We start from the raw sequence: 18,619 nt of genomic DNA on the forward strand, positions 1-18,619 counted from the left end.
CTGAGGAGCAGATGGAAGATCAGAGGAGCAGGAGGGCTGCTTTATGAGGCTTACCCACAGCAGCACTGGAGGAGACTACCAAAGACTGGCTGCAAACTGGGATTTCAAATGCCTCAATATTCAAATCTGGGATACAGGAGGAGGTCAAAGCCTTGGGTCCCGGTGATCTTGTAATTCTGGATTATTCTCCGCTTTCGTTATAGCAAAGTTTCTAGTGTTCATATTCTCAGACAAAAGCTTGGAAATGGGAACTACCAAGGGCTTGAACATCAAAGGGCAAATAAAAGAATCCAGAACTGATTTATTTTTTTAAAAAATCTCATGATCTTGCCATCAACCTCACATTCTGTTGGAGGGTAGCTCAGGATTTTTGAGCATGAAAGTCTGGCAGGACTACAGATGCCTCAAAATCATAACAAATTGAGGCCACATTCAGCTTTTGAGAAGGCTGTTCTCTTTCAACTGAGACAATACCAGGGTTATGCAGAACTGCTGGGTGCTCCCCGTAACCTCCCACTGGGGAGCACTGCTATCCCTGGCCATCTCCGGCACAGGCGTTTTCTCTTTTCCTCCTGATTTAAAGAGGAAAGCTGTATTTTAAGTCCAACGCAGCTGCCCCCTTGCCTGTCAAGGTGGTGAATGTTGGAGGCTCATGCCAATGCCCACAGATCTCCTCAGCTTGCCTTCAGGGCCAGCGCAGGTCCTTAAAGGGACACAAGTCCCTCGTACTTGCAAACATATGTTGAATGCAGTTAAGGCATATGGAGCTAATTATGTAAATAAACAACTCAACCCACCATAATTCTAAATAATGCAAAACATAAAGAGACAGAACACTAATGTTCTAACTTATGAAAATAGATTCATAGGTTGATCAGTTTACAATAAAGAGAAGCTGCGTATATGAAAAACGGTACGTCATCATATGATTTAATATAATTAGTCTCAGCTGCATTGCTCTTGAAGTTCATTAACACTGATACTGTTCACCTCCTTGTGCATCTGTACCACAGTATTAAAAGAGAAGTGAACTGCGGAGCAGAGCCAGCAAACACTTGTGAAGAAAATATTTTTAAAGTGTCTCTTGATAAATATTTACTAACCTTTGGGATTTTTGAATGCTTGAGGTTGTGTCAGGAAAGAAGCATATGCTGATATCCTCAAAAACAACACAAGTGGTCAACAGTCCCTGTACAAAAGGGAACAGCTCAATACAAAAGGCCACTGTTGCTGTGACTCTCAGCATTGTTTACCTCTCACAGAGCTTCCAAGTACAAACCACTTCAAACAAACTACAGCAAGACTTTAAACTGAATCCACCCAACAGGTTAATAAAACAAATACTGATTGGGTTTGAGAGTCATTACAGTAAACAAACCTTTTCGGATTAAAATGGTTCCTTTGTTCAAGCAATATTGTCCAGAGCCTTCAAGCAACATATTATAATCTCAGCCTAAATCCTCAGGCAATATTTCACAGTGTTTGCCCTCAAATTTACCTTTATTTATAACACATGTATAAATACAGATACATAAAGAGATATGGGCAAGTATTTCATGCACGCAAAGGAAAGAAATCATGCCAAACTCATGTCAAGCTGGACAAGAGAAAAAAAATATTCCTTTTCATCGTATATAATGACTTATACACCTAAATCATTCTCCAAAAACTGCAACTGGAGACACTTTTAGCTTCACTGCTCTAAAATCCCGACCTCTGCAATGCAAACAGAAACCACATGAGCACTCCTAATGCCCTTTCACGAGATCTACCATACTGCTTTGATGTACCAGGACAGGATCTTGACATGGTCCAGCACAAAGAAGCAATGCAGGTGCTTAAGAGCAAGGGGAGAAACGGGGAGGATGCAGGAACACAGAAAGACGTGCAGGGAATTATTGCCCCAGCTTCAAACTGATTTGAATGGCTCAGATCTGGCTGCATGATTACTTGACAGAGAGTAAAGACATCTAAATAGCTTTAGATCCTCATTCTCTGAAGTGACCTGGATGCCTAGAAACCCTTGATCTACTGCTGAAGGAGTGACTAGGAGGCTCAACTGCCACCTTTTGTAAATGCATCAAGATGCAGGCTGAAAATGTCAAGCCTGTCGTACAGAGTTAGGTATGTATCTTCTAACCATAACAGATCCACCCCATGGCTTTGAAACTCTCGGACACAATCATGGAAGACTTATTTCTGTTGGTAACAGCAGGCCACAGATACAAATGCAAACTTTACTTCCCTCTCCACATCCAGAACATATTAGAAGAGGAAGTGCACAAACAGTAACCAGTACAGAGGCTGTGAATATCCAGGGAACAGTAAAGAGAGAAAATACGGGCAGAACTTAACAAAGGTATTCAATATTCTCAGACAAATGGATTTGCTTGGTAATTCTGAGAGTTTCTACACACCTGTTTCATTCCATGGACTGGGCTCACAATACACTGGTGTTAACATAATACTGCAAACGGAGATAGCAAAAAAAGCAGGGAAATATCAGGAGAGGCTGACGCTCCTGACATTTGGGCAAATTATCATGCAAGAACTTCAAGGGCCACTTGACGCTTCTCATTACCTCCATAAATAAATCACTTAAGTACCCATTTATGCTCTATTTCTGACCTCATCTAGCACATATTGCTTAGTGCAGAACAGAAAGTTGGCCACTAGGATGGACTGCAACATGGTGCAAACCTTCCTGCAGCCTGGATTTTTTTTCTTGGAGAACCAGTCTGACCTGTTTGCACTAATTCCCTGCATTCAGACAATTCTCAGCAAATAATTCTCCGTAGAGCCCATCTCGTGATGGAGACCAATGTGGCACTACAAAGTCCCTGCACTGTGAGGCAGAGTTTCTATCTGACAGTATAAGGTACTGAGAAATTACACTATAATTGAATGAAAGCGCAGCGCATACCCAGTGCTCAGCATCTGCCTTTGCTTTAGGGCACAGCACTCTGCAAATCTTGTAAAATCAGGTGGTTGATCTGATAAGGTACTCCCCATCGCTGGGACTCTGCCTATCTAAGGACAGAATCAAACCCTGTGAGCTTTGCTCAGAGTATCTCACTCACAGCTAGACTTCTTTGCTGGCAGAGTTATGCAATCTTGGCTTATATCTTATCACCAGTAGCACAACAGTCAGGCTTCAGTGTTTGTTGTCTCGCAGGCACCCACTTTATTCTCATGGCTAGGTAGCAGCATTAGACACACAGCATTCGAGTGAAAGAACAACAGGGAGGGATGAGTGATAAGGAGCAGAAAGAGCTTGCCGAGTTAGCACCTGCACAGCAGACTTATGCTGAGGCTCACTTCATTGATGTGGGGCATTTCCTGCATCTGGAGTGTAATGATTAAGAGAATAAAATATATGTTCTACCACACTGAATGCCAGGAGTAACTGTCATGTTCGCTCATGCTACGCTACTGAGAAGATAACATGGGCTATTAATTAGGTTTGGGTAGAACAAAACAAGTTTGCAAAGATCACTCAAAGCACCAACGAAAGACAGTAAATTTATAAAACGGAGAATTGTATTAAATAATGATGGTATGAGAGTCAGTTAAAGCTCCATTTTTTTAAAACTAAGACAGGAGCTTCTTTAACAAGTCTGTATTTATGGCCAAGCACTAATACACACTCCGAGGCTTTTGCAGACTTCTGCACTCTAACTCCTTTAGGCCATGCTTATTCTGTTTCTAACTTCCCTTGGCCTTCATCACAGTAGTGAGAAAATAAATAGGGATTAATTTGGCTTCTGAATCATTCATGGTGCTTGCTGACAACCAGCAGCATGGCAAGGTGAGGAGCAGTGCCCTACACCATTGCCATGTCTTGTTCCCAAATGTGTGACCTTTCTAAGGCAGATCCTTGGAAATCTTGCATTCTTTCCCGCTATTACTCTAAATACTTCCAAGTCCTTCATGCTGTCTCTTATTGCCTGTAGTTGAAACTATGAGTGCAGCTGTATCACATCTCATGTCCAGAAAACACTATGTTATTTGGAAAACAAACACATATGCATAAGCAGAACATACAAAGGGACTAAGTCTACTTGTTGCCATGCACGTTCTTGCTCAGCTTATAGGCATTGCTTTCAGTGGGAATTGCCAAGGGGCAATCTAAACCAAGGGCTCTTTGATAGAACTGAGCTTCATGGCCCTGATTATTGAAAGCACAACAAACCATTGAAAAATGAAGCTGAACTTGAAATAGTGCACACCTGTGATAACACTTTTTCAGCCTGCCTGCAGTTCTAGAAACTAAGCACCAATCTAGACCCATAGATATCCAAAGGAAATTAGCAGCCAGAGGAATTAAAAAGCTCCAGAATAAAATAAGAGGTTGCATATCAATAACAAAATGATGGATTGTACAAAAATTCAGGATTTATTTTTCCTTAGACCTAGGCATAAATAAATCTTTGTTTTTGATTAGATATGGAAGTAGAGGGATTAAAAGAATCAGATGAGTGATTTGTAATTGGTCTCCAGACTGTACCTCTTCCTCTAGTAAAGTGCATGCAAGTGAAGAAAACTGCATGGTTGGACTTTATTAGCTGCAGCTTCCCTTCCCGACTCTGGGATTAGAGGAATACTTTAACCTTGACATGCTCATCTTATACTCACAAAGCTTCACTTCTAACGGTCCTTTTTACTTTCCTTTTCATTTGTCTGGTTCTGGTACAGAATTTCTATATTAGAAGAGGGCAGTGTTCTGTCTTGCACACACAAAAAAGGAATTCTGATTTACCTTTGTTAATAAGAACACGGAGAAATTCAAGATGGTTTATTACTATGTATTAGGATACATCTTAGAACTCTATTGCAGATGGCAAAAAGAGAGGCTTGTATAAATAAGACTCCTGAAAGAATGAATTAAGTTGTCATTTAAAGAGATTCAAGCAAAAACAGGAGTGTAATTTTATTTACCACACTATAATGTAAAGCCAAGTATACAAATACATATTGCTTGTATATTTGGAGAAATGCTGTTTATTTGAAGCTTCCTTTATGCTAGAGAAGTTTGCAGTGAGCAGTGTCCCAACTCTGCTCCAAGTGAAGCATACAAACTGTCACAACTGCCTTTTCTGAAAGCAGAATTAGGCCATTGTGGAGTATTTGTGAAAAGTCCACAGGTGGTGAGATAACGGTGATGTGCAGCTACTGACGCACCTGCTATCCACATACCGAGGGAAAGTGTCTGTAGAAATGTTTATTCAGAGGACTGGGGAAAATTTGGGTGCAAGAAAGATTTGGCGTGTTTGTGTGTGGAATGGGGTGGTATTTAGCAAAACATTTGAAAGTTAACGGCAGAATAAAAGAATATCCCTCAAAGCTACACACTTCCTCAGCACACCGATTTATTATAATTACAGAGTTTACCTTACCTTTCTTCTTTATCCAGCCACATATTCAAGTTGCTCTAGATTAAAGTATATGTCTTGTTAATTATGGAATTTAGTTCTCAAATCATAATTGGTGTCTGGTGCTAAGCTCCTATAACTCTTCTTGTCACTATTTCAAGAGGGCCTGTTTAATTTGCCTGAGGTAAACTAAAATGGAAAGTACCCTCTTATTTGAGTAATGTGAGATATTTCTTGTGGTTTAAATGATTAAATATTGTACTGTTTAGGAGGGGAATGGTTGAGGGGGGTGACAGTGGGCAGTCCTACCTGCCAAGAGCTAATCAAGCCATATGCTGAGCTCTCATAATAATTTTAAGGGGTTTTATTACATCCTTTAAGCACACAAAAGTAATACTGCTTAGAAAAAACAAACATCACTAAGACACTGGCTAAAAATCATTACAGTGAGCTCCTGAGAATTCTTCAGACATGTTGTCCTTTTAGAAAAAGTTCACTGCAGTGTGGGACACAGAAACTTTTACTCCATCTAATCACAACTTCATCTTACCACTCAGAAAATGCATCAAGGACAAAAGCTTAAGAAACAACCCTATCAGTATTTGGGGGGAGAACACCCAATGACTGTCAGGCTATCACAACTGGCTATCACATCCTGTAAGTAAAAAGAAGTAAAACCGCACAACCCCAAACTAACGCATGCAAGCTTCCCCAAGATTTCTCTTCAGGTGCTTTAGGTATCATCTGATGACTCTTCTTTCAGGTCAACATAAATGGATATCTTTAAACTAGACTTCGGAAGTGTATTTCAGCATCAGTCCAATTACCAAGGCACTTAAGTAAAGAAACTTCTAAATTTGTTCTTCCAGTGGCAATTTACCTCGATAAGCATCTATTCCAGCAGTTTCCCATTAAATTAAACAATCAGTCTGTTTTTCAACTTTGAGGATCTACTCTCTGAATAATGTGTGATTTTTCTGCTCCTCTTCCCTCTGTCACTGCCACTGACTATACTTTTTCTCAAGATGGAGAGATGGTTAGGCAGTCTAGATACTAAGTAAAGTCAGTCCTGTGCTTTTCCCTAAGAAATGCATGCCCAGGAGGTGTTGTACTCCATCTGCATTTTCACAGTAACTCTTTCTGATGTTTAATGGACCTTCTTTCAGCATTCTAAGTTAACTACGTTGGCGGTCATATGTTTGCAGGATTGTTGTCCTGTGCCAAGCAGGGCCCAAATCACCTAATTTCACATTTCTGTGCAGATTTTTTGCTGCTTTTGTTCCACCCTAGTTTTGTGGCTGAAATGAAGTGACAGAAGTCTGCAGTAGGTCCATCTTTCATTCATGGAAAGTGTGAACCTGGAAGGTGTCTCCTCTGCTTGGGTCTCCCTTTGGATAGTGAGAGGTTAAAATCTACCCTTCTAGTCTTTAGCTCTTGATGGCAAAAATCTATGTGACAAATTATCTCTAAATTCTTCTAGCAGAAAGAGGTTTCCAATAAGCGTTTCAAGCAGGCTCACACTTGAACTGCTCTGGTTTCAAAGAAGCACTAATCAATTCTTTGGTGCACAGACTTTCCACACTCCCCTGAGGTGAAGATATACACTTCGTATGCATTATAAGAGTACCTAAGCTTTGTGTGGCACTAAAACGTAGATGGTACATCTCTTGTTTATACCATAGGAAAATAAATAAGTAACTAAATGTTTCCTGTTGTTCCTCTTTTTCTTCAATCAACAACAACCAGTGTAATGCAGGAGAGTCATCTGATCACCATTGTAATGCGCCAGAATGACAACAAAAAAATTTATGCTTGCTTGCTGCTTTGAGTCACTGCAATAAATGTGCCATCAAATTTCTCACAGTCAAGACTGGAACTTGCTTGAGAATTGGAACAAACAGCAAGACTTCTGGAGCCACTGAGAGGTGAATGGTGCCCTCAGCTAGCAGGCACTTGCAATAAAGAATCTGCCACTGCAGAATACAAACAAATATGGCCTCCTGCATGAGATGACAACTCTGGTAAAGGCTGAAGAATTCAATCTCTATCATGGGATTCTTATGCATGACTTTTTTATTATCTTGAGGCCAACTAGATAGACTGTCCCAATCAGAAACAGACCATTTCATTTGTGGTTCTGGGCAACTAAGACATTTATCATCATAACATGGCTGGTAGTTTCCACTTTGCCTCATGTTCAGAAATAGTGAAATTGTTGTCTTGCTGAAGGTACATTTCTTGTCTACTGAATCACTAGTCATTGTCTACAGATTTCACAAGAAAAATCAGCAAGCTAACAGCGTAGTTGCCACCTGTGTTGCCTGTTGGACTGTATAATGTATCTGAACAGTGGAGCTTCAGCAGCCTGCTGAAAATTTGCCTCCTCTCAAGGTGATCCATTTGTGCATCTCCTTCATCAGGGCATTTATTTTGCAGTCATCCAGGAAAAGGTTGTTTGCACTGAATGAGCACAAACACACAGGAAATTCGTATTCTGGAAACCCATATAAGCACACGCTGTCATGATATTCACTGGAACTTTGGGAACTCAGCCACATCCTTATCATCAGCCAAGACCAATCACCCAAGTCTCTGCACAGACTGGAGAGGACATCTGTGATAGTCTTTATTTAGCGAGACACTCTTCCAGGACAGTGAGAATCTTTCCTGGAAAGAAAAAGAACCTAGGGAAATACAGAAATCTGCTGATTTCTGGGCAACAATCATTCTTATTTTCTTCAGGAAGAAGATGAGAGATGTCCATAGTCATAACATGACATGCAATAAGAAAGTTTTCACTACAGTTCTGTTCAAAGGCAGATTCCTTCACCAAGAGCCTCCTTTCAGTTGAGAACTTCTAAGAAAGAATGTTAATTCCCTGAACCACATTCTGACGGTGGGAATTTTATCAAGGAGGACTACCATTGTTCAACTTGGATATTTTGCCTGTGCTGGTCAATAAATAACATCTCTTCCCCCTCAGCGAAACACCTGACAAAGAACTGGAGCATCTTAACAGCGAAGAAGCCCCAGAGCAGGCCTCACAAAGAAACATGCTATGTCAAGTGAACCAGGGTAAAAGCCAAATGGTGTCATGCAGTGCATGGTAACCGTAAGTGACACACATTGTATCTGTACTTTTTGTGAATCAACCATGCAGTGTTTCTGCTGTAGGAAAACTTGTTATAAAATTAGACCTTACCCAAGCTAACAAATAGATGATCATTGATAAGGTCACCACAGGACACCAGGTGATGCCATTTAGGGAGAGTAGACAATGCTATCCATTTTCTGTGGTCCCATTTCCTTCTACCTCTCTAGGAACAGCAGTTGTTCTGAGCTAGCAGATATATCTTTGCCTGTTCCTTTTAAAAGGAAGTCAGTCATCTCCAATATAGAAATTATGCTGTGCTAGACATTTTGCAATGCTTTCCAAAATTCTTCTTTCCAGATATTCTTCAGTAATGTTCCTGTCAGAAAGGCTTCTGTTGAGTGTTTCCTGAACAACCTGCAGAAATTTGGAGGATATTAAGAAACTGAGTATCTAAGTTATGAAGAGAAAAATTAAAATTGGTGGGGCCAGAGTCATTCTTCTTGCATTGCTTTATTATTACAAGTGGCACTAATGACAAAGATACTAATAGAAACAAACTGTTAAGTCCCTTCATCAAAGTCCTGACAGAAACTTCAGGCATGTCTTGGATTGCTCAGTTTCTACCACAGCTTTCTACCACAGGAAACAAGTGTTGAACTTCACCATCTTTTCATCATGAGAGTTTCATAGTAACAGGCCTACCAAGACCTCCAATAATAATTGACAAGTTGCATTCAACTTTATTCTAGTTCATATCAACAGAGACCACTTCTGGTTATTTGTGAAATGCTGTCTTACTGCATTGGTGTAATTCTATCATGAATAGAATTTAAGTCTCTATCTCTCATTTGAGAGATTTAATAGCAACAGATAAAACTATGCATGAATTACAGAGAAGAATTTCTTATTGTTGAAAGGAACCCAAATTTTCCATGCTTAAGATACACAGTCCTCCATGTGCTATCTGTGTAGGTCACAAATCACTCTTGTGACTAAAATACTCTTCGTTACATCCATGTAAATGTGGAAGTGGAGTATTTTTCTAAATCTTTTCATTTTTGCAAGCCAGTAAGAACATCCAACACAAAGGTACTGAGCAAACCGCTGCTGCAGATATGAGTTTAGTGCACTACTTTGTCATCATTGCAACCTCTGCTGCTAGAATATTCCCCTTATTTGCCCACTCTCATTGATCAGGTAGTAAAGCTACCAATGAGTCAACACTGCCCTGTGTTGCCTAATGAAGAAGTTGTCTGAGAAGTTCAATCCATTTTTACCATGACAGAATGAGCTGTCTATGCATACAACATGAGGATGCCACCCCGCTATTATCAAAAGAACTTGCTGACATTTTTGCTATCTTCATACATCTTGTCCAAGAAATATAAGCATGAAAGTGCCAGCATGATATTGTATCTGATAGTCCAGAACTGTCATGAGCTGAGAAAGTTACTGCCAAGCTCCTTGACATAACCAAAATTTCAACGTTACTTTCTTAAAAGACATCTAAGGAACCCCTACTTAAATCCCATTCTGACTTTACCAGTCCATTTCTGGGAAATCACTTCAAAACTTTATCTAGTAAGGCTGGGGCAATTTTCCTTTCCCCACTAACAGCTAGTGTAACAACTGCTTCTGCTCTTTCTCAACTTTGAAACTTAACAGATTTTTGGATACTGTCGCCATCTGACCCCAATATCTACTTTTAACTCTGATGATTTTAAGAGCAAAAAGCACACTAATTTGAGCTGTCACTAGCATGCTGTGCTGTCTCCAAGCATATGGTCTGGTTGAATGTAAGGTGCGACCAGCCAAATATTTAATCCTTTCAAGCTGTTATTAAGGGAGACTGGCTGATGAAGCTTGCAGGGTTCCTCATTGTTCTGCATGTCACTCCTCATCTGACTATTGAAAACAGCCCCCTGAAGCTGTCCCATGGGACAAGTTATCAAACCATGCCTCACTCGTCACAACCCCAATCTATCTGAAGGATCGCAATACAAGCAGCAATAGGTTTTGGCTTCATCTCTGACATCATCTACCTGGCATTTCTTTGCACTCTGAGGGAGCGTGTGCTCAAAGCTACAAGGCCATGTCAAAGGCAGCCTCTTCTGCTATGAAGGCCACTGCACTTGACTCATTGCGAGTTCAGACTGCCAAAAGACAAGTTGGAAATGCTGAGTCAAGCAGCTAATGCTTCCCTTCCCGGTCTTCAGAGGCCTCTCCCCAGAGCACAGGACTACTACTGCATTCACAACAGCTCAAGTTCAGCAAAGTCTTTTCTCCAGGGGTTAATATTCCTTGCTTGTATAGAAAGCAAGGAATAGTGAACACTGGAGAACTCCTCACCACTCTTAAGTGGAAAATGAGGAGATCAGAGAGGTGTTAAATTGGTTTACTTTAGATTGATAATTATATCACTGAAAATGTGCACAAGAGGTTTTCATGCCCTATCTACACCAATCTACTAGAGGTTGTATTATATATGGGGGATTCTGTTCCTTGGTTGTGCAAAAGAACTCGTGCCCTGACTTGTTTCTCTACTTTTCCATTCAACCAGAAAGATATTAGGGGTTGTTTTTGATGTTGTTTTGCTTATATTACTAAGAAGTTACATTGACATACACCCTGCTGCTGCCAGTTAGTGTGTTCTGCACCACAAACAACAGAATACACGAAGGAATCCACTGGCTCAAACATATGCAGAAAGCTGTTTTATGGACAGCTTCTCTTTGCTTTACCCATGAATGACTTCTTAGTGGGATTATTCCACATGAATAAGGAAGGGTTATCTGGTCTGTAAGACCTGCTTTCTTTAGAGTCTTGCAAGGGAAACAGTGGAAACTCTATTGTTGAATCACACAAAACCAGAACAGACAAGTTGCAACGGACAAGACCATGCCATTTAGACACAACTCTCTGGTGGGAGTCACGTAGAAGGCCCTCCTGCTAGAGCCATTTTCCCTTTCCAGGCCTCACAGTTGTAAATCCACCCCTTGACAGATCATCCCTTTTCCCTCATGCAGCTAGCTGACCTGGAAGCAGTCAGTCTCCTTGCTGCTTCTCACCCGCTTAGAGCACAGTGCTTACGGTGAGGAGCAGGCAGGGAACAGCACTACTTACAAGAACCAAGGAGCACTATATAGGGGAGAAATTTCTTGGTCATTCCTATCCCATCCAGATAACCATGTATAGGAGAGGGAGACCTGAGCCCAAAGAAAAGCATGGAAAACAGTCCCATGTCCCTGAAGAAGGCATGAAGGCTCAATGACATTCAGAGCACTTGTTTTCCCAGCTCTAATTCAAACAGCATAAGCTTCAATCAACTGACACTCTTGGTTTAGCCTGCCTCCTTTCTCTTACCGCTGGCTTTTGAGGTTTCAAAGACAGCTGATTGGGCAGCATCTACTTTCTCTCTGAATGTGTCATAATCTCCTTAAATTAACTGTTTCAGTTTCAAGGATTGACCATTCATTCCCCGTGTATACAGATTTTGCTTTTTTGATAACTAATTAGGGGGCTGTGTGCCCCCTAAACACTGACAAAAATATAATTTATCTACCTTAAACTGGAGGTATATGTGAAATAGTGGATGACACTTGTCCATATGGCTATGCAAGCACTTTTCTCTGGTTCTGTGATAATTTGCGGTGTGATGGTTTCAAAGCAGAGCAGTTGTTCTCCCCACCAGCTTTGCAGATCTGACAGACAGCCTACTGAGAGCAGTTTAGAGCAGCAGCTCCAACAAGGAGTTAAACATCATTAGGCTCATTCTAAAACCCTGGCTGAAGGGCTGGTGCACTGTTTGGGTTTGAATTAGTCACTTGACCTCTGTTTGTTTTATTCATCCCAGCTGGAGAACTGGGCATAAAAACAGACCCTTGCTGCAAATCTATAGCAGATTAAAGGAGGGAAAACAGCGCACACCAAGAGGAAGAACAAATCTATCCCACAATATTTTCATCAGTGAAAGAGCTGTGGTCTGCAGGTAGAGTTTTAAAAGCGTCTCTCTGACTTAAGATCCAGTTTCCCAAGCTACAGGGGTTACTGCAGATACCTGGCCAGCATAGACCATCATACACAAGGAGATGGCATGCAGAAGTACTAAATGTTTCACCCTAGTCTCCTGGCTTGTGCTGCATTCAGATCTGAACCCCATCCCAGAGGCGCCAAAAAGTGACAATGAAATACCCAGTTTTGTCAGATCCATCCACTTTTTTTTATTCTGAATATTTGCTTAAGGAAGAATTTAAAACTTTAGCAGTTTGTCTCAATCTCCTACAGCACCTGCAGAGCAATAGATCTCCTCCAGCACTTTTTGGTTACAGGTACTGTTCTCACAAAACCACTGCTGAAGTATATCATATGTTTCTGGGTCTAACTGGGCCTACTAGGAACACGTGGGACCTATTGCTTGCTAAGCAAATCCAGCTACATACTTACGAACATTTAGTGGGCAGTATTGGTGATAGTGGAACAGTTGGAATAGATCTCACAAGTATTTTCCAACCTTAATGATTCTTTGATTCACTGTGTGCGCTCCTCTGTCTACTTCAGCTATGAGATACATGAGCCAGATACTCTTCTGTCATGAGATCTTGAGGCTTATTAGCTCAGACTCAGTAGAAATAACTATGGTAAAATACGACCTACTGAGCCAGACACGATATAACTGTGCTATGTGCTGTCCTGCTTCCAGTTAGTTCATATCCAGTCAGCTGGAGTGTTCCCACACCTAGCATGCACATGTATTCCTAAGGACAAAACGGCATTTGCAAAAGTTACTTCAAAGCTGTAGAAATGCCTCTCCTCTGCCTGCTGACCTTTGGATAACTAAAATAATACACCAAATTATTTACAGCCAGCTTCCTCTGCAGAAAGGGCTTAAGAGATTTATTTTGCAACCTGAAAAGCTCTATCAGTTGATGGGCATAAACAGTGTAAGATCAGAAATGATACACAACTATACTGAAGTAGTAGAACTGCCAGAAAAATTCCATGCAAAAGCATAGCCAGTGATATAAATGAAGATGAGAGTAATTTGGGTGCACTTTTTGAATGCTCTTTTCATGTATACCAAGAAGGTAAGCTTGCTTTTTTCAGCACATGCCCACCTGTTCCCCTGCATATAGAATTTCTGTGCTCTCTGGGCAGAGTTTGAAAGCTCCAGAAGCCCAGTAGTCTGAAATATCTCAGAACTGTTCTGGGGTTTTGTTTTTGTTCAAAATACTGGGATGAATTCAGACAAATAAGTAAATAAATAAATAAATAAATAAATAAAATATTAAGCAAATATTCTATGCAGCCATTACTGGAACACGACATTTTGCTTAAATCTAAATATACGTGGTTCTCACTGACTTTGGGAACTCTTCAAAGTTGATGACACATGGAGACTGCTTACAATAGAGTACAGTAATGCTCCAGACATAAATTCCAACTCTGTGCAGAGAATTAGTGCACAGATCAAGTGTCCCTCAGATTCCTCTTGAAATCTACCCAGATGGCTGATGTGGAAATTCAGCTTGTGCTGGTGCCCTGTGTATCAACAACACTGTCCCTAATGAAGACAGATGTAGCCAGGTATCAGCTGAGGTCTCTGGGTCTGGTAGAGGATTTTTTTTGCCTTTTTTTTTTTAATGCCCTGACCCTGGCACATGGTACTACAGCACTATAATACATATTACTAAAAACATCAAAATCTTTTGTGTAAGAAAAAACAAGTATGGAATTCTTACTCATAAGCATGCAATAAAATTTTAAGGTTATAGCATAATAAAGTTATAGCAAGTCCTAACTGTTGAAAACTCCCTTTTATATTTAATACAAAATAATTTTCTTATTACGTATGATGAAATTCAGGTAATCTGAGAAACCCTAAAAGGGATTCTTGAATTTCTCACCCTCAGGCTACTCATAAACAAAATGATATACAACTTTGGAAACTTTATTTTAGAATCATTATAGACCTGCATTTTTAAGAGCTGTTTGGAGGCAAATTCCAGCTGAAAACATAGGAGCCTTCTTTTTGGCAAACTTTGTTTCAGATTCTCTTGTTTCTATCACAGCTTTACCTATACAGATGTAGTGTAATCTGCCAGGATCTGCCTATTGATCCTCAACCTGTCTTTTTGCTAATTTAACCTGTGCAAGGACAGAAATAGAGTGAGACTATCTTTAGCGTTTCAAGACGGACACTTCAAAAGAGTTTTATATATTTGCAGTTCTTGCAGACAGGTGTCTCTGACCACCGAACAGCTCACCAGTGTATGACATATGGGTAATTCTGCATGTGAGCACCTGCATCTTACTGTAGAGTTTACACATACAAAAGGAAGACATTTTTGTAGCTATACCCATGGGGTCCAAGCCAGAAACCTAGAAAGTTTAGCCTCAAAATGGCTGTAGAGGAAAACAAAACCCAACATTTTGCAAACTTTTTTTTAAAGTTGTATCTTCAGAACAATTGATGATAATGCAATTCAAACATGGAAGCAACATTTAGCTGCATATGATTTCTGTTTAAAGGAAGATAGTGGTATAATCATCTAGAGGTAGCATGGCCAGTGTTGCTTTGCCTTTGGGGACCCCATATGCAACAAAAAAAAAACCTGAGAAACTAAGACTCTTCAACATGTATGCAAGTCCAGTCTTGAGTCACTCCGCTGAATCAACTATGAATGACCAATAAATGTTAATTGAGAGGCAGACTCCAGACCACTTTGGCTGAGTAACAGTTCAGAACAATAATTCTTTGCTTTCCTCCTTTATTACAGGTTCCTCTGACAAGTTAGCCTGGAGTGCCCTTTCAGGTTTCCACTCCTAATTGTTGGCCCCATCCTGTTCACACAGGTAACTCAACAGCTCAGGGAGCCAGTTTCTGAACTCCTGCAGTTATCACCACAGTGGAACTGACATGACCTAAACTGTGGTCTCTGGAAACCCCTCACTGGTGCTGTTGTTTTTAACAGTTTTAACAGGCTGATTTAGAGGCAGCTTAGTCTTAAGAAGGGCAGACAGCCAAGGCCAGTAGCAACATGTTCTTCCCAATCTGAATTGTCCCCATCATTCTGTAACTCCCCTTAGCATATATACATCAATCATGATGCTGCAACAGACTGCAGAGAGGTTGTGGATGCCCACCTCTGGAGCCATTCGAGGCCAGGCTGGATGAGATCTTGGGCAGCCTGATCTGGTGGTTGGCAGTCCTGTCCACGGCATGAAACTAGATGATCTTTTAAGGTCCCCTCCAACCTAAGCCATTCTATGATTCTATGATAATTCTGTGATCCTACTCTGAATGAACTAACTTCAAACAAGATCCATTAAGGCTACATGAAAACTAGATCTGAATACTAAAGGAGCAAAACCTACTGCATTCACGTTGGTGTAAATGACAGGAATCTATTCCGCATCTTCTTCCATAGCAGCTTTACCAAAGCAAAACTCCTTAAAGCCAAGGAAAAGAGTCCCAAGTGTCTATTTCCAGAGCTGTGGTATTTTAAACATAATGATTTCTGTAAACTTCAATCAATCATGAAAAATTACAAGCAAATATAAACAAGATAAATATGGCCCTGGATTGCCTCCAAAGGTCTGTGGTACACTGCAGGCAGAGGATAATGTAATTAAATATGGGCAGACTGCCTACTACTCACTGTCGGTTTTGTCCGGATGTGAGCTGAAGAAGTCTGCCCTATTGCAAACATTTGTTTTACAGTGATACAACTTAATTGAGCTTGGAAAGCTTCTGGAAGCATTAACAATGGCTTACCTTACTAATGAGTAGGGTTAATACGACCATTTTGACTTGGCGGGCAAAATCCTTTCTTAGATCCATTTTGTACCCTTAGAAGGAAAGTAGGCACTTACAGATACGTGAGAGTGATCAAATAGACTGAAAATGGTTCCTTGTGTTGAAAACACTGTGAAGAACTCAGCACCATGTGAATTACTACATGGTACATGAAATATACTGTCAAAATTTACCCAAAAATCAGTGGTGAACTTCCTCTCCATTGCTGACATTCACCCTCTTTTACGAAATTGCTTAGTCAACCTGTGTCAGAGAAGATTTAGCCCAGGCAATGACAGAGGTACTACTGAAGTTCCTCCTTTTGCACTAGACTAGTTTGTATTCAAGGAAAGAGGGCACCTTTTCTTTTCAGATGTCTTTCTGGTTACTGTATTCCCTTATGCAAGCTGAGCACTCTAGCGCCAACACATTCAATGTACTTCTAAAAGAGCTGAAACATTTTCAGCAGAGGTTATTTGCTGGGTGGTGCTGTTTCTTTCTTTGGTTGTGTTAGGACACAGCATTTTGATTTGAATGAGAAGAAATGAGTACAGTGCCCAAGCCCCTGGTTCTCACTGGGAACTGTACACAAAATTTATCCCAAACTAAGTCTGGAAGCCATTTTTGTGGATGCTCCTTGTTAAAAATACTAACAGTTACAGCAAAAACTGGTCTATGATGCTCTGTCTTGCTGTATTTCATACCTACAAAACCTAGTTTAAAATATTCTACCTAGAATGGCTGCAAAATACAGGACAGGTATTAGTGGTCTGTATGGCACTGAAGAGCTTCTTATCTACTCTACAAAATGGGATCAGAAGGCTTTCCTTAAAAATCCCATGAAGGATGGCAATTCAGGATAATAGTTCAAGCTCCATGAAATATGACATTTTGCCAGACCATGGTTGAGTTTTGGGGAAAAAAAAAAGCAACATGTGTCTCTCAGAAGGTCTTTTAAGAATGTTCAGTTTTACACTCGAACACACACAATGAAGGCGGGCACAGGAAGGAGACTTGGCCTAAGCTCAAACTCCCTGGTGGTTGGAACTTCAGGGTTATTTTCATTTGTCTGACTTGTACGCTGTAATTGCACTGGGGCTGCAGATGATGAATTATTATATTTTTTTCTGCTGTTTACAGATATTTGTTTGGATTCAGGGGGTGATTTTTTTTTTGTACACGGGATGTGTCAAGCACGCATGAGCACTGCATTTTATAAGATTAGCATTAAGCAATGCATCTGGGAGATGACAGCCTGCAGCCCATTGCCTATAAGAACAGACTTCTTGAACTCCATGTCTGTATTACGTATAGAATATGGCATAAGGTTCACACATAAAATGCATCCTTAACAATATTGCCAAGACATATTTGGAATGAACAGTCAAGTTTTTCCCCAAACAGGCAGACAGTTCAAAGCTAATTTTCTTGTCAACATCACTTAAGGAGAATCTCCTTCTATTTGTATTTGTACTAAGAGATATCAAGAACAGATAATATCAGCACCTGGTTTGTTCCTGACTCATCCCAAGTGACTTCCTACATAATTCGTTTGGGTGGAGGATGGCAAGCAAACCATCAGTAAAATCCCTATAGGTAGGTGCAAAAAACAAACAGCAGCCTTTTTGCTCTTATGCATAAAAGGCAAACCACATAAAACTTTTACCTTGAATAACTGAAACAGGAAGACATCTGAATATTTAGCCTGTCAGAGACAAGGAAGATTTGCCTCCCAGCTAAGGACAGGGCTGGGGCCTCTTGAAATCTCCCTAAGGCAGCAGCACCATAAGCAAGCAGAGTACTCAGGCAAACCTATACATTGAATCATAGAGTAAAAACACACCTGGGAGAGAGCCTTGGAATGTCTGGAGCAGGCAGCTTTGGATCAGAAGCCAGAGTCTGTTCCTAGTTCAGGACTGATGTTTAGAAAGAGCCCTTAATGAGTCACTTTACCTCCATCTGCTACATATTCATACATATACACACAACAACAGCAGTTGTAGAGTGGTGGCCTGACATCAGATGCTTAAAAATTTAAAACTACAGCTACCCAGCATGGACTGGCACTTTTCTGGAGTACTTATCGTACCTCTAAGCTCTGAGATACAATCCCCTTAATGACTAAGTGCTGACTTCAGGCAACTATCATACATTTAATTCGGCACTTTTCTCAGTCATTCCTGAAGCTATGTTACACACAGGACCAGAAAGCTGCAGCAACCAGGAATACAGGGAGCACGAGTGAAAGGCACCTTCAGGGCTGGTGCAGCCAAGCACGAAGTACCTTTGAGGTTAGAAAGGGAAAAGATATGACATAAAGGTCACAATTTTCCCCTCCCTTCACATTCACCCACACAC

General features: G+C 40.6%; 1 long non-coding RNA gene across 1 annotated transcript in view; it reads right to left on the reverse strand.

Annotated features, from left to right (window-relative positions):
• Positions 1 to 930: 930 nt before the first annotated feature.
• The window catches only part of LOC109367271, a 58,199-nt gene continuing 40,510 nt past the window's right edge, over positions 931 to 18,619 (reverse strand). Inside the window, exon 3 of the long non-coding RNA XR_004159554.1 lies at positions 931 to 1,189. This is a non-coding gene — a long non-coding RNA (uncharacterized LOC109367271). The remainder of the gene's footprint in view (positions 1,190 to 18,619) is intronic.

Source organism: Meleagris gallopavo, chromosome 4 (genome assembly GCF_000146605.3).
Source record: "Meleagris gallopavo isolate NT-WF06-2002-E0010 breed Aviagen turkey brand Nicholas breeding stock chromosome 4, Turkey_5.1, whole genome shotgun sequence".
Taxonomy (NCBI): Eukaryota; Metazoa; Chordata; class Aves; order Galliformes; family Phasianidae; genus Meleagris; species Meleagris gallopavo.